The following is a 15,445-nucleotide window of genomic DNA, read 5'->3' as shown; positions in this document are numbered from 1 at the left end:
GCAAGCGCAATTAGCTGGCTTTTTTTTTGCATCTCTCTCTCTCTCTCTCTCTCTCTCTCTCTTTTACGGAACGATGAGTGGGTTCGGGAAGGCATGATGGCGTTTTCTACCTTATATTCTAAATATTTAAATGATTTAACACATAAAAATCTAGTGCATTTAATCATAAGAAGTTTCAGTAGCAAACTTTAATGATACCGAGTGGCTAAGCGTACACATTTAGTGGGTTTTTAAATACACCAGCGAAGATAAGAAGTCACACATGGCATCACTGACTGCGCATGGGAATCTGCTGCGCCTGCGGCCTGCCACTGCCAACCAGTGACAGCATTCAGTGACCGTGGGCACATTCAAGTGTTTTCAAAGTTGATCCTGACTGTATATCGTCATATCGAGGAAGGAGTGTAGCTGTGACGAACCAATGAAGCAGCAGGATGTGAGGACTAAGGTAAGTTTGATGTGTGTGGAGCATTAATTTATCTTTTTTTTAAAGATAAGCCTGCCGGATTGGCGTGTAAAGGAAAGTGGGAGAAGGCAGCAAGTAACCAACCTTCTTTTCCTTATTTCTCTTTCTCTAACAATCAGTTGTGTCTCTTATTAACCAGTTTAGGAATAAGTGGTGCTCCTTGGATCATGCAGTGTAGGACTCAGGTGTTGATGACTTATTTGAGGAAGGAATTGATGGGAAGTTTTCGTACATAAATAGCTTCTTTACCTCCCAACCGTTACCCTAACTTTTATTATTCTGCACACTATCGACATTTTTTAATTACTGATCTTTTAAACCTATTTTGCTTGATTCATGCACTAAAGATCTATTTTGTACCGAGTGCGTAAGTGACGGGGTAATGGAAATATAGAAAATGTGGTTTAGTTCTCCGCACCTGGCAGCCCTGTGTGGAGCGGAGCCGGAGGTGGGTGGGAGGGCGGGGCTTGTGGTGTGTCACCCATGCGCAGTGAGACAGTATTCGCTGTTTGCCTCAGAGTTAATGACCTCTTTCACCGTCTATTTGCTGCCTTCGAATTTCCCTGTTATGTTGTGTTACCAGGGATAGTTTTATGTTAGGTGCTGCACATGTTGTGTTTCGTGTTTAGTGAGAAAAGTGTGGAAATGTGCCACTGGTTAGCGCATAACGAGCTCATTTATTTTGCGACTGCTTGTTTGCTACTTTTCATTTGTTGCGCAAGTCCTCTCGTGTGTGTGTGTGTGTGTGTGTGTGTGTGTGTGTGTGTGTGTGTGTGTGTGTATTCCCTTGAACGAGTTAAAAGAAAGTACATTATTTTTATGAGGAAACAACAATTTAGTGTCTTGCTAATTCACCATAATTGTGGGACGAGTTGGTATGCACTGAGCCGAGTTAGCTTGCAAATTAAGCCTGCATTAGCATGGGAAAGAGTGAATTTAGTAGCAACGAGCAAACACACACACACCACGTAACTTGTGACCACACCAGTTCAATTGGGTTCAACTGACAGTGGTATGGAGGCAATCTAACAATTTTGTGTCCATGCAATTCCGCAACAGTGTCTGTAGCGTACATTTGTTTTTCTTTGTTACGTTTTACCACTTCCAACAGCTCCACTTTTGTGTGTTCCTGCTGGTGGGGAATATTGTTGTCTTCCAGCCATTGAATTATTTCCATTCTCTTGGAAGACATTGTTGGCGCTTTATTCACCATCTTGTTATAGTCACTCACCACTCCTTTTTCCTAACTAAATGAATATTGAAAATAAAAAAAACTTTTCGTGTAACAATTCTTCATAAACCACGTACTGTACATACATATATCTATGATAAATTTATATTATATCCTTTCCTTATATGAGAATGTAATCTCTCTCTCTCTCTCTCTCTCTCTCTCTCTCTCTCTCTCTCTCTCACACACACACACACACACACACACACACACACACACACACACAGAGAGAGAGAGAGAGAGAGAGAGAGAGAGAGAGAGAGAGAGAGAGAGAGAGAGAGAGAGAGAGAGAGAGTTGTCTCAGCCTAGGTGTCTCAGGTGAATTCACCGTGTCAGGTCACTCACCACTCCTTATTCCCAACAAAATGAATATTAAAAAAATAATAATTATTCGTGTAACGTTTCTTCATAAACCATGTACTGTATATACATATATCTATTATATATCTATATCCTATCCTTATAATCATGAGGATGTAATTGAATCTTCATATTATCACAGACACACGCACACACACACACACACACACACACACACACACACACACACACACACACACACACACACACACACACACACACACACACATTCAGTTACGTTTCATACATTATGTTGTATAACGTGATGTGCCACAAGCACATGTGTGTGCATGTGTATTACCTGTTGTAAATACACACACACACACACACGTGTGTGTGTGTGTGTGTGTGTGTGTGTGTGTGTGTGTGTGTGTGTCTCAGAGAGAGAAGCGGAGGAAGGGGAAGGATTAGACCTCATTTACTGACCTGCCAATCAGGAAAAGGTGTGGGAGGGGCTTATTTTGAGGGGTTCTGCCGTCTTACAGGAAAACGAGTATAGTGGTTAGCACGCTCGACTCACAATCGAGAGGGCCGGGTTCGAGTCCCGGCGCGGCGCGGCAAATGGGTAAGCCTCTTAATGTGTGGCCCCTGTTCACCTAGCAGTAAATAGGTACGGGATGTATCTCGAGGGGTTGTGGCCTCGCTTTCCCGGTGTGTGGAGTGTGTTGTGGTTTCAGTCCTACCCGAAGATCGGTCTATGAGCTCTGAGCTCACTCCGTAATGGGGAAGACTGGCTGGATGACCAGCAGGCGACCGAAGTGAATTACACACACACACACACACACACACACACACACACACACACACACACTCTCTCTCTCTCTCTCTCTCTCTCTCTCTCTCTCTCTCTCTCTCTCTCTCTCTCTCTCTCTCTCTCTCTCTCTCTAACATAATTCGAAGATCACACGAAAAAACAGTGAACGTCAAACTGAATCCTAACCAGCAGGAAATTAAAAGAACAGAAATAGGAAAATGTTAATTCAGGACGGACAGAAAGCGACACACACACACACACACCAACAACACTATAGTCAATCCCTCCATAGTCAACAACACACCATGAAGCTTCGCCCTGCCCTCATTACGTGTCGTGGCCTGGAAACCCGCTGCCAAAAATGTTCAGGGGCCGCGTGTTTGTTGACCCGTCAGGCAATTTTGTGGCCGCTGAATATTCATAAAACGCTAGCCAGGTTCACTTCAGTATTTCGTAATCGATCTTCCTGCATTCTGCGCTTCTAACCTTGGAATAGGGAGGGAGTTACGGAGATGTGGAGGGAGATGACTTAAGTGTGAAAGGTTGTGAGATGTGGAGGGAGGTGTAGGTGTAAAGGAAAATGAATTTAGTGTGAAGGGATATGAGTAGGTGTGGAGGGAGGTGACTTAAGTGTGGAGGGATGTGAGTTGGTGTGGAGGGATGTGAGCAAGTATGGAGGGAGATGACCAGGTGTGGAGGGAGATGAGCAGGTGTGGAGAAAAGTTTAGATAAGTTACTCCGTTATAGACTAGCCTAAATTATTCTGATATATTTTCTACAGTTTAAACCTTATTAACGCAACAAAATGTACATTTAGCTAACCAATTCAAACATGATGCAGTCTTATTCACTCCAAAAATAGCTGGAGTGTCTCATTTATTTATATTTCGTTGAATAGCAGATTTTTTTTTTTTTTCGGGTGAATTCAGAGAGTAAATATGAGTGACATTTTGCGCTTGAGCGAGGTGCTCCTGAGCAGCCTTGGCCTCGTGGCGACCTGCGTGCTGTTGTGAAGCGTCACTTGTTAAAGGTCCCAGAGGCATTTAAAAGTTCCGTTTTGCTTCAGCTGTGTGCACGTGTTGCCATACGAGTGGCGGTGCATTTAGTATTTCGGTTTTTTTTGTGTGTGTGTTTTGATTTGATTTTTGTTGAGGAGAATGTGATTTCATGTGCGTGTAGGAAGCAGCTGTTGTCTACGAGGCGACGTGCTGGTGTGGGGAGACTCCTTTACTTTTGCTCAGTGTTGATTTATATATATATATATATATATATATATATATATATATATATATATATATATATATATATATATATACATATATGAAGACCATCTCTTTCTCCGCAACAGCTTGGAATAATAAAGGTTTTGGGACGAGGGACAACCGGAGTCATTTGAGATAAGTAATTAGAGCCACAGTCGTCGGGCAAGACCAAACATACCATTGCAGGGTCACTGTAAGTTGGAACAAAGTTGCTCAAATAACAGTGTCTAGTTATTAGAAGTTTCATTTGCGCTTTGCAAATAAAAAAAAAAGCATTACGTGAGCGTGTAAACTCCGATAAAAACAAATTTTTCTCGTAGAATTTGATAAGGAATGGAAAAGTCATAATGCTTGGGGGAGATTACCGTGTTTTAGGAAAAGAAAAATAAAGCGTGGTGTTTTTCGCAGTACTGTTGCTGGAAATAAAGAGAGAAAAATATAGTTTGGTAAATTGCAGCGTTGTCGTTTTAGAAAAGCTTTGGTTAGCAGGAAAACGACAAGCTCTAATTGGCCAGGCGTTAGTTTTCAGGACGTTAGTACTTGTGCGAGCAGTTATGTAGCTGTACAATGAGACGGCGTCACCCGTAACACGCAATGCGCCCCATACCAGTAAACTGCAAGGGTGCACCGCGGCATTACACAGCAGGCACCGCCCACTCTTCCCTGCTTTACCGCCACACACACACACACACACACACACACACACACACACACACACACACACACACACACACACACACACACACACACACACACACACACACACACACACATAGCGTTTGGTATGTCAAATGGGCCTAAATATCTTTTCCTTCTGTTCACAAGTTTATGTTCTTCATATGATGTATCACAATTGTCTTTATGAGATCTGGTTCCTGTCTTTTCCTGAGGTGTCTGCCTTCACTAGAATGTTGGCTGTTATGCATTGCTCAGATATTTTAATGAAATTGCTCTTCCTGTATAATCATAAAAAAAAAGTTAATCATAACCGTTGCAGAACATATAATGAGCTGCAGCCATTAGCTGGTTCACGGCGGATGTTAATTGAATTCATTGCAGCTGCCGTGCTCTCAGTTGACATTGGATGTGTGATGGCGGGCCCTCAGTGTGCTCTATTACGGGGACGCGTGTCTCGTGTCGCGTTGCTTGCCTGCCAGTCAGAGGTAACGCTCATTTGTAAATTATCTGTTTAATTTAGCCCATTATTACCGGGTCAAAACCCCACTGATTCCCGTGCTAGGCTTCACTATGCCTTTTGTCTTGAGGTACCGAAAAGAAGGAAGTGCTATTGAAGAGTATAATATTTGAGAAAAAACTTTTAGAACTAATTTAATAGACGTACGTAAACGAACACACACACACACACACACACACACACACACACACACACACACACACACACACACACACACACACACGTTTTTTGGATACGAATGACACCGGATTTGTGTCTGGGTTTAAGTAGTGAAGAAGATATATGTAGGAAACGAGCGAGGAAAAGTAAAGAGATAGCAAGATTAGCAAGCAGAGAGAGAGAGAGAGAGAGAGAGAGAGAGAGAGAGAGAGAGAGAGAGAGAGAGAGAGAGAGAGAGAGGGAAATACAATCTCCTACGCTTTTCCAATATTGATAAAAGTTTTGAGTCAAACTGATGCCTGAAAAAAATAAATAAATAAACGCTGAGAAATTAGCGAACAAAATGTTAATTAAACCCAGTGAAAAGATCTTTGAAGTTTTTTTTCTTTCTTTTTTTTTCTCAAAGGGGAGGTATGAACACTTATTAGGCAAACACACACACACACACACACACACACACACACACACACACACACACACACACACACACACACACACACACATACACACACACGCGTTCAGCCAGTTAAACAGACAGACAGACAGACAGGCGGGTAGACAGATAGACAGGGAGACATAACGGATAGCTGTGGCTTGAGTGAGGTGACAAGACTCTTACATGAGGCAACAATATTCCCAAGCTGAATCATGTACCTGGGCGTGGCAGGAAGAGGAGGAGGAAAAGAGGGTGAAGGTGGTGAAGGTGAAGGAGGAGGAGGAGATGATGATGTGGATGGAGAATCTGAGGAGGATGTATATAGTCCTTGATGTGAATGAATAATGAGAGGAAGACGCTTCAGAAGAAGAAGAAGAAGAGGAGGAGGAGGAGGAGGAGGAGGAGGAGGAGGAGGAGGAGGAGGAAGAAGAGGGAATGGGAAAGAAAAGGAGGGGAAAGAGGAGCAAGAGAAGGAGGAAGAGGAGAAGGAGGAGGGAGAGAAGGAAGAGGAAGAGGAGCATAAGATGGAAGAAAATAAAAGTGATAATGGATATTTGAAACAAAGAAGTGATAAATGCTCCTGATGAAAAAGAAAAATAGTTCACTGGTTATTGAATGTAAGCATTTTATGGCCTGCCTATAATTAGAAACACACACACACACACACACACACACACACACAAGCGTAATGGCTAAAAAAAAAAAATTGTGCTGAGTGTAAGATAGAAAAGAAAAATCCGTCTGTTTGCATGTAGTATTTTGAGTTTGCTGCGTGTCACGGCTGCACTTGGCTAATTACCGTGAGTGACTGCCCTCCTCTTCTCCCTATGTTACTGCTGCTGTAATTTACGATGGACATTATACTACTTGCTACTGTTTGTATCTTTGTTATTTACTTCGCATATCATCACTGTTAACTCCTTCAGTACACATTTTTGCCTTGAGATTTAAGTGCGATTAGACCATTTTATTAACTGTAGGAAGGGTCTATGAAGGTCAGAAGATTAATGGCCAGAGTCTTCACTATTTTATTTTTTGAAGCTGTATAAAATCTCCAAATAGTAAGTACAATGAACATGGAAACACGTCATGGTACTAAAGGGATAATTATCATTAGGAATGGAGGGTTGGAAGGCGCTCTCACTCATTCTCTATAAGTGACAACGAGTCTTCTTGTGAGTGAAGAGGTACTGAGGCTCAGGTGGAGGCAGACACGTGTCGAGGTTTGATTAGGGGCATGTACGTATATTCTTGGATGTGACTTATTTCATTGTTCAACTCTCCAAGTGAAAGCGTGTGTGTGTGTGTGTGTGTGTGTGTGTGTGTGTGTGTGTGTGTAATTCACTGTTTGATCTGCTGCAGTCTCTGACGAGACAGCCAGACGTTACCCTACGGAACGAGCTCAGAGCTCATTGTTTCCGATCTTCGGATAGGCCTGAGACCAGGCACACACCACACACCGGGACAACAAGGTCACAACTCCTCGATTTACATCCCGTACCTACTCACTGCTAGGTGAACAGGGGCTACACGTGAAACGAGACACACCCAAATATCTCCACCCGGCCGGGGAATCGAACCCCGGTCATCTGGCTTGTGAAGCCAGCGCTCTAACCACTGAGCTACCGGGCCGTGTGTGTGTGTGTGTGTGTGTGTGTGTGTGTGTGTGTGTGTGTGTGTGTGTGAAATAGGAGTGTTGTAATTTTGTCGTTGAGGAAATGCACGAAGGCAGAAATATTTGAGATGTGTTCCGGATTGCTAGTTTCATTGTGCTTCAGTTGATTTGTTTTCCTTGTGTGTTGCAATTTATAGGTTTGATTGTTTCGATTAACTATGTGTCCCGGTACAGCTTTGGTATACTGCCCTTCTACAGGTTAATTGCGTCATAATCTACTAATTTCAATGGATTCCAGTTTGATATTCAATTATGTTGCTTGTCGTAGGTGTTGCAGTGCTGTGGTTTGTATAGAAGATAATGATATGAAAATTTACCCTACCAACTCAAATCTCCTTCTATTACCACGAAAGGACTTAAATATTCCGATTATGTAAATCGAAGGCATGTTTGAAAAAAAAAGTAAGCAACATGAAAACATGCATAAGAAGCTGCAAAAATCCAACAAACTTGCACATAGTTGAAGTAAAAAGAAAAAAAAACCCTTCCTACAATATTCACCTGTTATCCTCATTCATAAACACTAGTAACCTTCTTTTAACCCCCTTTACTACTCAAACGCATTTTTACCACGAGTTTTGGTTGTGATTAGACGATTTTATTTATTTTATTTAAAAAAAAATTTTACGGTAAGGCCTATAGCACCTGTCGGCACTCTTGAAGAGTGTATGATAAGCGCTGTTCAGCTTCCGCCCATTAGTGGCGCAGGCAATTTTATTTTATAGTGGTATTCCATATTAGGGCCTATATCACCACCCAAGCTCATCTTGGGTGTAACCACCTAGAACCTTGACATTAGGAAGGGTCTATGGAGGTCAGGACATTAATGGCCAGTCTTCACTATTTTAATCCCCACATACGTTTCTGAAGCTGTATAAAATCATCATATAGTAAGCAGAATGAATAGGAAACGCGTCCTGGTACTGAATGAGTTAAAGCTCTCTATTGACTTAGCACTAACAACTTAAAGTGTACTAAGCGTTAGAAAAAATTCATTTATGTAATTACTTGCTTTCATCCGTGTCTCCCTTTTGATAACGTTGTATGCTTCTATATTACTCAATTTGTCCCCTTTTGTGACTGGAGGGTAGAAAGTATAATAAATGGGCGGTGGAAGGGTTGAAGACAGAGTGGGCGGGCGGTGGAAGACACGGTGCAGAGATGAGTGGCTTGGTTAAGGACTGGAAGGTAGGATGGTTAGGTGGCAGAGAAAGGCTGGGGGGAGGCACGGTGCAGAGATGGGCAACTGGGTGAAAGAGTGGAATGTAGGAAGGTTAGGTTGTAGTGGAAGGCTGGAGGGTAGAATGGCTTTGTGAGGGAAGAGTGCAAGATAGGTGGGTAGATAGTGGAAAGCATCGTGGGTGGTTAGGTGAAGGAAGCGTGGAAGGTAATTAGAGTGTGTGGTGGAGGAAGGGTGGAAACATGGTTGGTGGAGAGAAGGTGAAGAATTGTCAGAGTGGAGAAGAAAGAAAAAGAGAAGGAGGAGGAAGGGAAGGAGGGAATGGAGGAGGAAAGAGAGAAACAAAAGCCGCTCTCTCTTGTGTAAAGTGCTAACAATCACACCAATAAACACATATTCTTGAACTAATGAACATGAATAAAGAAGATAGTCAAACAAACAGAAAAAAGAGGAAAATAAAGATAAACCTTTTTCTTCTTCCTGGAATTCATTATAGAAATTATACAGACGAGGAATAATTGATGAAGTGACAGCCATTGTAGGATGTCACTGACGAGGAAAAAGGAGAGGAGAAGGAGGAGGAGGAGGAGGAGGAGGAGGAGTGATAATTAGTTGTTATAATCTTTCTTCTCTAGATTCCTTGATTTATTTTCCTTCTAGCGTGTGCTTCCACCAAGAACAGAGAGAGAGAGAGAGAGAGAGAGAGAGAGAGAGAGAGAGAGAGAGAGAGAGAGAGACGTATCCCTCTTCACTAAACGTACATTTTCACCTGCCACTCACTTTCCTGATCTTTTCTACCTTTTACTCTGCCTCCTTTCTTCACTGGCATACACATTCTCTCTCTCTCTCTCTCTCTCTCTCTCTCTCTCTCTCTCTCTCTCTCTCTCTCTTCTTTTCTTCCTTTATCTCTTTGCTTAGCTTTCTCCCTCCCTCCCTAGTGCACCATCTCTGCATCTTCACATCTTTCTTGATCCATTACTCTCAAAGTCCAAGGAAAAGCGAGGGAACACCAGGCAAAGCTCTCCCTCATTCCCTCACTCTCTGTTTTCCAATACCGTAGCATAGGCGCGAGGGCTGGAAAGACAGGAGGTGTAGGAAGAGGAAGAGGAGGAGAAGGAGGAGGAGCAGAGACGTGTAACATTTATCACAATCACGGATGGGGAGGAGGTGTTGAGATGTAGCAAATCGACCAGCTGCGTCATATCATTTGTGGAGGAGGAGGAGGAGGAGGAGGAGGAGAAATAGTCGTTCCGTCTAGACAAGCAGAACAGTAGCAGTAGTAACAGTAGTAGTAGTAGTAGTCGCATAAGTAGCAGAAAATACCAGTGTTAATACCTTTCACTTTCTCGCTGTGATCCTGCTCCGCTAAGCTCGCCTCATGCATACTCATTACCTTTAAAGCAAATCCCGCATCAGACTCGCTGCTTCAGTCACACACTCACACACAGGAGGTGGATGAAGGGACCCACACGTCATATTCCCGGGGCACTAGAGTGTAGAGAGAGACATTTTTCACTTCTTCCATCGTACAAGACGCGGGTATTTTCTTTGAGGCGGCGTTTGATGTCCTCGCCCTGCGGATTTGATGGCGGGATTAACGTCTTGCGCTGAGAGATGAATTAAAAAAGCCGCTTTAGTTTCCCAAAGGCAATGTTCTCGGGAATTGTAGCGCTAATGGAATCAACTCATGAAAGCGCATAATACACCGTCTCAGAGCAATACCTTGAAACTTGGCTTTGTTGTCACACTTGAAGAGAACGGAATGGAAGGGGGTATGGGGGGCGTCGAGCAAGTCACAGCCAGACAGCCAGGCAGCCAGACCGCCAGGAAGTCAAGGAGCCAGAAAGTCAGACAGCCACCTCCGTCAAGCTGTCAAACTGTACTCGTACATTCAGGTCTCAAGGATTCTTAGATTCAAATAGCAGGGGAATGCTTGCTTGCTTTTCCACCATGTAGATCCAGCCCTCGTTAACACGGACCGGGCACAGTGCGGGGCCCTTAGCGGTACTAAAAATGTCTTTCAAACAAGGTTGCTGCTTCCCCTCTGGTGTGACTCGTCCTGCCGCCAGTAACGAGCCGCCCTGACAGGAGGCCTCGCCCTTGATACATGGAGGGACGCCTTCCTGCCCAATTATCAATTATACGACACCGGTTATGGCCGCCGTATCTTCCTGATAGGTGGCCGCGGCGCTTCCCTTTGTGGGTTGTCATAATGGCTCTCCTGATAGCTCCCCAGGCCGCGTGTGTGCCGCTAGGGACGCCCACACACTACACTCCTCCGCCACGCACTAGTGCACCCTCGCTCTCTGCTGCCCGAGGATTCCGTGTACACATTTTGCTTCTCCTCACCATTCGGATTATTTACTATTTCACTGTTCGATGGCTAATAACCTTATAGTTTCGATGCTATAAGTCAATCAGTCAGTCAGTCTTCAGTTCATCATCATCACACATACAAAAGCGAAAGGAAAGGATAAGATCAATAAGACTAAACATTGAAAAGAATAATGAAGAGGGATTTATTTCAACCCGTCACACTATTGATAGTATGAGAGGTCTACTTTCCCTCCAAGTTGATAAGTCGCGGCACATCCAACACACCGGCAGCCATTTAGCTCAACGCTCGTGCCGCTAAGTCATTTAATACTCTTCCATTTACGCCGAAATGGACATTATGCAAAACAAACTGGCTAAATGGGGAATACCTTCACTAGTTTGGCAGTGGTGGCTAAGATAAAAAAGAAGGAAAAAAGGGGGTTACCCATTATTCACTTTGGTTGTGGATCTGATTAGTTACTGTATTTAAGGATGTGTGTTATGGGTATCACTGTGCTGGTTTGTGTCAAGGATGTTGCTGTACTTGAAAGTGTGTGTCACGTAAGCGTTTCAGGTGTGTGGGTAGACAGAGGTGGTCAAGGGTCAGCGAAGGTTAGCGTTGTGGTACAGTAGATGTTAGGATTGGAAGTTGTCACGGAGGTGGGAGATCACGAGGAAATATGGGATTCAGGTGACGGGCGAGGAAAGAGTGACGGAATATAGAAAAGGAATTGAATACAGAAGTGATCGAGGAGGAAAGATGATGAGGGAGGTGAGAAGAATAAGGGGCTGTCATGGCGAGGTGAGGCAAGGCAATGCGTCGACAGACACGATTGTAAGTTTTGGACTCGGCAACGAGGTTTCCACAGCAGGCGCAAGAGGAGGTTTGTCGCTAAAGCTGCAGCCGCTCGTTCCTCCGCTCAGCATGATATTGCCGCTTAATTCACCCCGGTGTGTGTCGTGCGTGTTGCTCCGGGAAGCGTCAGAGTGAGCCTCAGCAATCCAGGAGGGGAGTGCGGCCCCCCTGCACTCGGCTGTGTTGCCCCTTACTGCCTCCACGTAAAAAAAAAGTATTAATGGATTGTTCATTAAACGTAATCCGTTTATAAGGATAAGCTACAAAGCTTATTGAGTGTGTGTGTGTGTGTGTGTGTGTGTGTGTGTGTGTGTGTGTGTGTGTGTGTGTGTGTGTGTGTGTGTGTGTGTGCCAGATCGCCCACCTCCATGGTGGGGTACGATGGTTCGTTCCTATCCATATTCGTGAAAGTTAGTTGCGGAGTTTAGCATTAAACACTCAGGTGACAAAGTAACCAAAGTTTGTGTTGCACTTCGGGACTGTGTGAGTTGGAAACGGCCATCACTACGGCATGGCCCACGCGCTATATATATATATATATATATATATATATATATATATATATATATATATATATATATATATATATATATATATATATATATGTGTGTGTGTGTGTGTGTGTGTGTGTGTGTGTGGGTGTGTGTGTGTGTAATTCATCTCGGTCGCCTGCTGGTCACCCTGCCAATCTTCCCCATTACGGAGCGAGCTGAACGCTCATAGACCGATCTTCGGGTAGGACTGAGACCACAACACACTCCACACACCGGGAAAGCGAGGCCACAACCCCTCCAGTTATATCCCGTACCTATTTACTGCCAGGTGAACAGGGGCCACACATTAAGAGGCCTGCCCATTTGCCTCGCCGGTCCGGGACTCGAACCCGGCCCTCTCGATTGTGAATCGAGCGCGCTAACCACTACACTACGCGGTATGTGTGTGTGTGTGTGTGTGTGTGTGTGTGTGTGTGTTTATGTACGTATGGGTGTGCATGCGTAACAATACATTATTGTTTAAACTCTAGAGGAAGCAGAAGCCTAAGACCTGTATTATTCACATCAACCATTAATCCTCGCTGGTCACAACTCTCAGCCTGAGGTTGGCGGCAACATCTCAGGGTCACACTGAGGCTGTCATGTCTCCGGCGCCTCGACACATTCAGAAGCAGGGCGGGAAAGCTTCCTCTGCGAGACCACTGTAGTATCTGAAGGGTCACAAGGTACAAGGGTCTCCTAATGCGTTACTGGTCTTATATTCGCCATTTTCACCACCACCACCACCAACTAGCCCCAGTTACCAGGCAGTGGATGCAACACGCGTCCATGAATATGAATAGCTTTATCAGGTGTTCTCCCTTGCATAAGTTAGCATTCATTAGGTGTGATTAGTCTCCCGCTGGAATTATGGCGAGGAAGCAAAAGTACTGATAGATGGAAAATTTATGAAAACACTTGATTTACTTGTGTGGTAGACAGTGACGTAAAGGTTGAAGAGATGGAAAATAATAAAGCAGCCTTTGTATTTGTATCAATTCATTTGGCAGAGCACGAGAGCATGAGGTAGCGATGCGGGCGTCTCTCCTCACTCCTCCCTCTGGTGAGGGCGAGAGAACATCTATTGTTTCCACAATGGCCGGACTCACCAGTGTCGAGGATCAGCCGCGTGTTAAGCCTTGACAGAGTAGCAGCCTTTGTGTGTGTTTATTTTGCAGTTCTGTTTCCATTTTCGCTGGACGTGGTGTAGCTAATGTCATCAACACTGCCTGTTACATACTGTGCCTTCTGTGAATATTAAAAAAAGGTTTGTTGTATTGCATTTATATGATAAATTGTGTTAACTCGTGCCAGGAACCGGAGACCTCGTGAAATTGGAAGAGTAGCAAACAGAGTACCATCAGAAGACAAAAATATATCAATAAACATTTGCACAATTTCAGTAAAATCGTCAAACAAGGAATGCAGTGGTGTGAGGGTTCGTTCAAACAGTAACAAGTAAACCAGCGACTGTAACCATTCAGCAGTGAAAGTACAGACCTGAAATGCACTGTGCATGATAAAACACCATCGATGCGTGGAAGGCACAAAGGTAGTATTGATATCCCCCAGCGCGGCAAGAGCCCAACTCAATATAGACAAAATATCCGGCCAGATCCATCAGCGTCAGTGTTGATTAACGCTCCGCCGCGACAATTGCCAGGAGGTGCACAGGTGGACAGGTCGTCGCGCTGCGTTATGCACGTGTGGCGACAACACCTAAATGGAACAAACATCCCATCACCGCCGCTGACACCCAGCAAATCGAGGCCAAAGTAATAAACGCCAATTACCAAAAAATATAATCTAATCGTGTCACGTTTCGCTGCTGCTGTGAGGTGTTTAGGAGAGAGAGAGAGAGAGAGAGAGAGAGAGAGAGAGAGAGAGAGAGAGAGAGAGAGAATATTCAGAGTCATATTTGCATATTCTCTCTTTTCTTTCTTTTATTTCACGTCTTTAATACCGTTTTCTCTCAGTTTTGACGTTTGTATTCTTACATGTTTGAAACTCCACTGGCTTTGACTACAATAATAAAGAGAGAGACTTTTCCATGTAAGAATGATGAAAATATTCTTGTTGGTGTAGTCTTCGTGCAAAATCGCATTATTTCATGAAGTAAATGGAAACACGAAATGACTCGACGAGGAACAGTAAGCGAGAAAAGAGACTGACATATGTGATGCAAAACAGACGCAGTGAATACGACAAGACACGAGAGTATGAAACTTTTAGCAAATGTAAGCAAATAAAATCCAGTAAAAAAAAAAGTCATAACTTAGGAATTGTCAGGAAACTGTTGGCTGGTGCATGCAAAAAGATGAAAATAATAATAAAGCTGAATTTGGAAACTATTTGAATAAGACAACAACTGTTTCATTTTTTCACGCGGAAACACGGATGTGGATGCTAGCTGTTTTCTTGCGCTCTCTCTCTCTCTCTCTCTCTCTCTCTCTCTCTCTCTCTCTCTCTCTCTCTCTCTCTCTCTCTCTCTCTCTCTCTCTCTCTCTCTCTCTCTCTCTCTCTCTCTCTCTCTCTCTCTCTCTCTCTCTCTGTCTCTCAGAGACTGTCTCTCTGTCTCTCTCTGTGTGTGTGTGTGTGTGTGTGTGTGTGTGTGTGTGTGTGTGTGTGTGTGTGTGTGTGTGTGTCCGCTGATTGTGCTTCAGGGAAATGTAATACATGAAATATTAGATTGAAAGAAAAATATTGCAGATGAGTAATATGAAATGTAGAGAAGGAAATTGTTATTTCTTCATATTTCACTGCGGCATGTTGGTGGAAGCTTATCTGTAACGTTTTTGTCATAATGTATTACTTGTGAAGAGGAAGCGACTGTTGCCACACATGCAGTAATACTCAGTACTGCTACTATGTGGACGCACTAGATGGACGAGGTGGTGGACGAAGAAGGATGTATATGTACAGAGATAAATAAATAAATAGGTAAATAAATAACTCAAGGCTCATAGTCGTGGCTTCTGACAAAATATCAGAGGTTTGTTGACGCACTGTGCTCCCGGGAAAC

At 43.7% G+C, this 15,445-nt stretch overlaps 1 long non-coding RNA gene across 1 annotated transcript in view; it reads left to right on the top strand.

Moving 5' to 3' along the window:
- Positions 1-317: 317 nt before the first annotated feature.
- Positions 318-15,445, top strand: part of LOC123505845 — a 41,618-nt gene continuing 26,490 nt past the window's right edge. The window contains exon 1 of the long non-coding RNA XR_006675274.1: positions 318-448. This is a non-coding gene — a long non-coding RNA (uncharacterized LOC123505845). The remainder of the gene's footprint in view (positions 449-15,445) is intronic.

Source organism: Portunus trituberculatus, chromosome 18, assembly GCF_017591435.1.
Source record: "Portunus trituberculatus isolate SZX2019 chromosome 18, ASM1759143v1, whole genome shotgun sequence".
Lineage (NCBI taxonomy): Eukaryota > Metazoa > Arthropoda > Malacostraca > Decapoda > Portunidae > Portunus > Portunus trituberculatus.
This window is presented reverse-complemented; position numbering and strand designations above follow the sequence as displayed.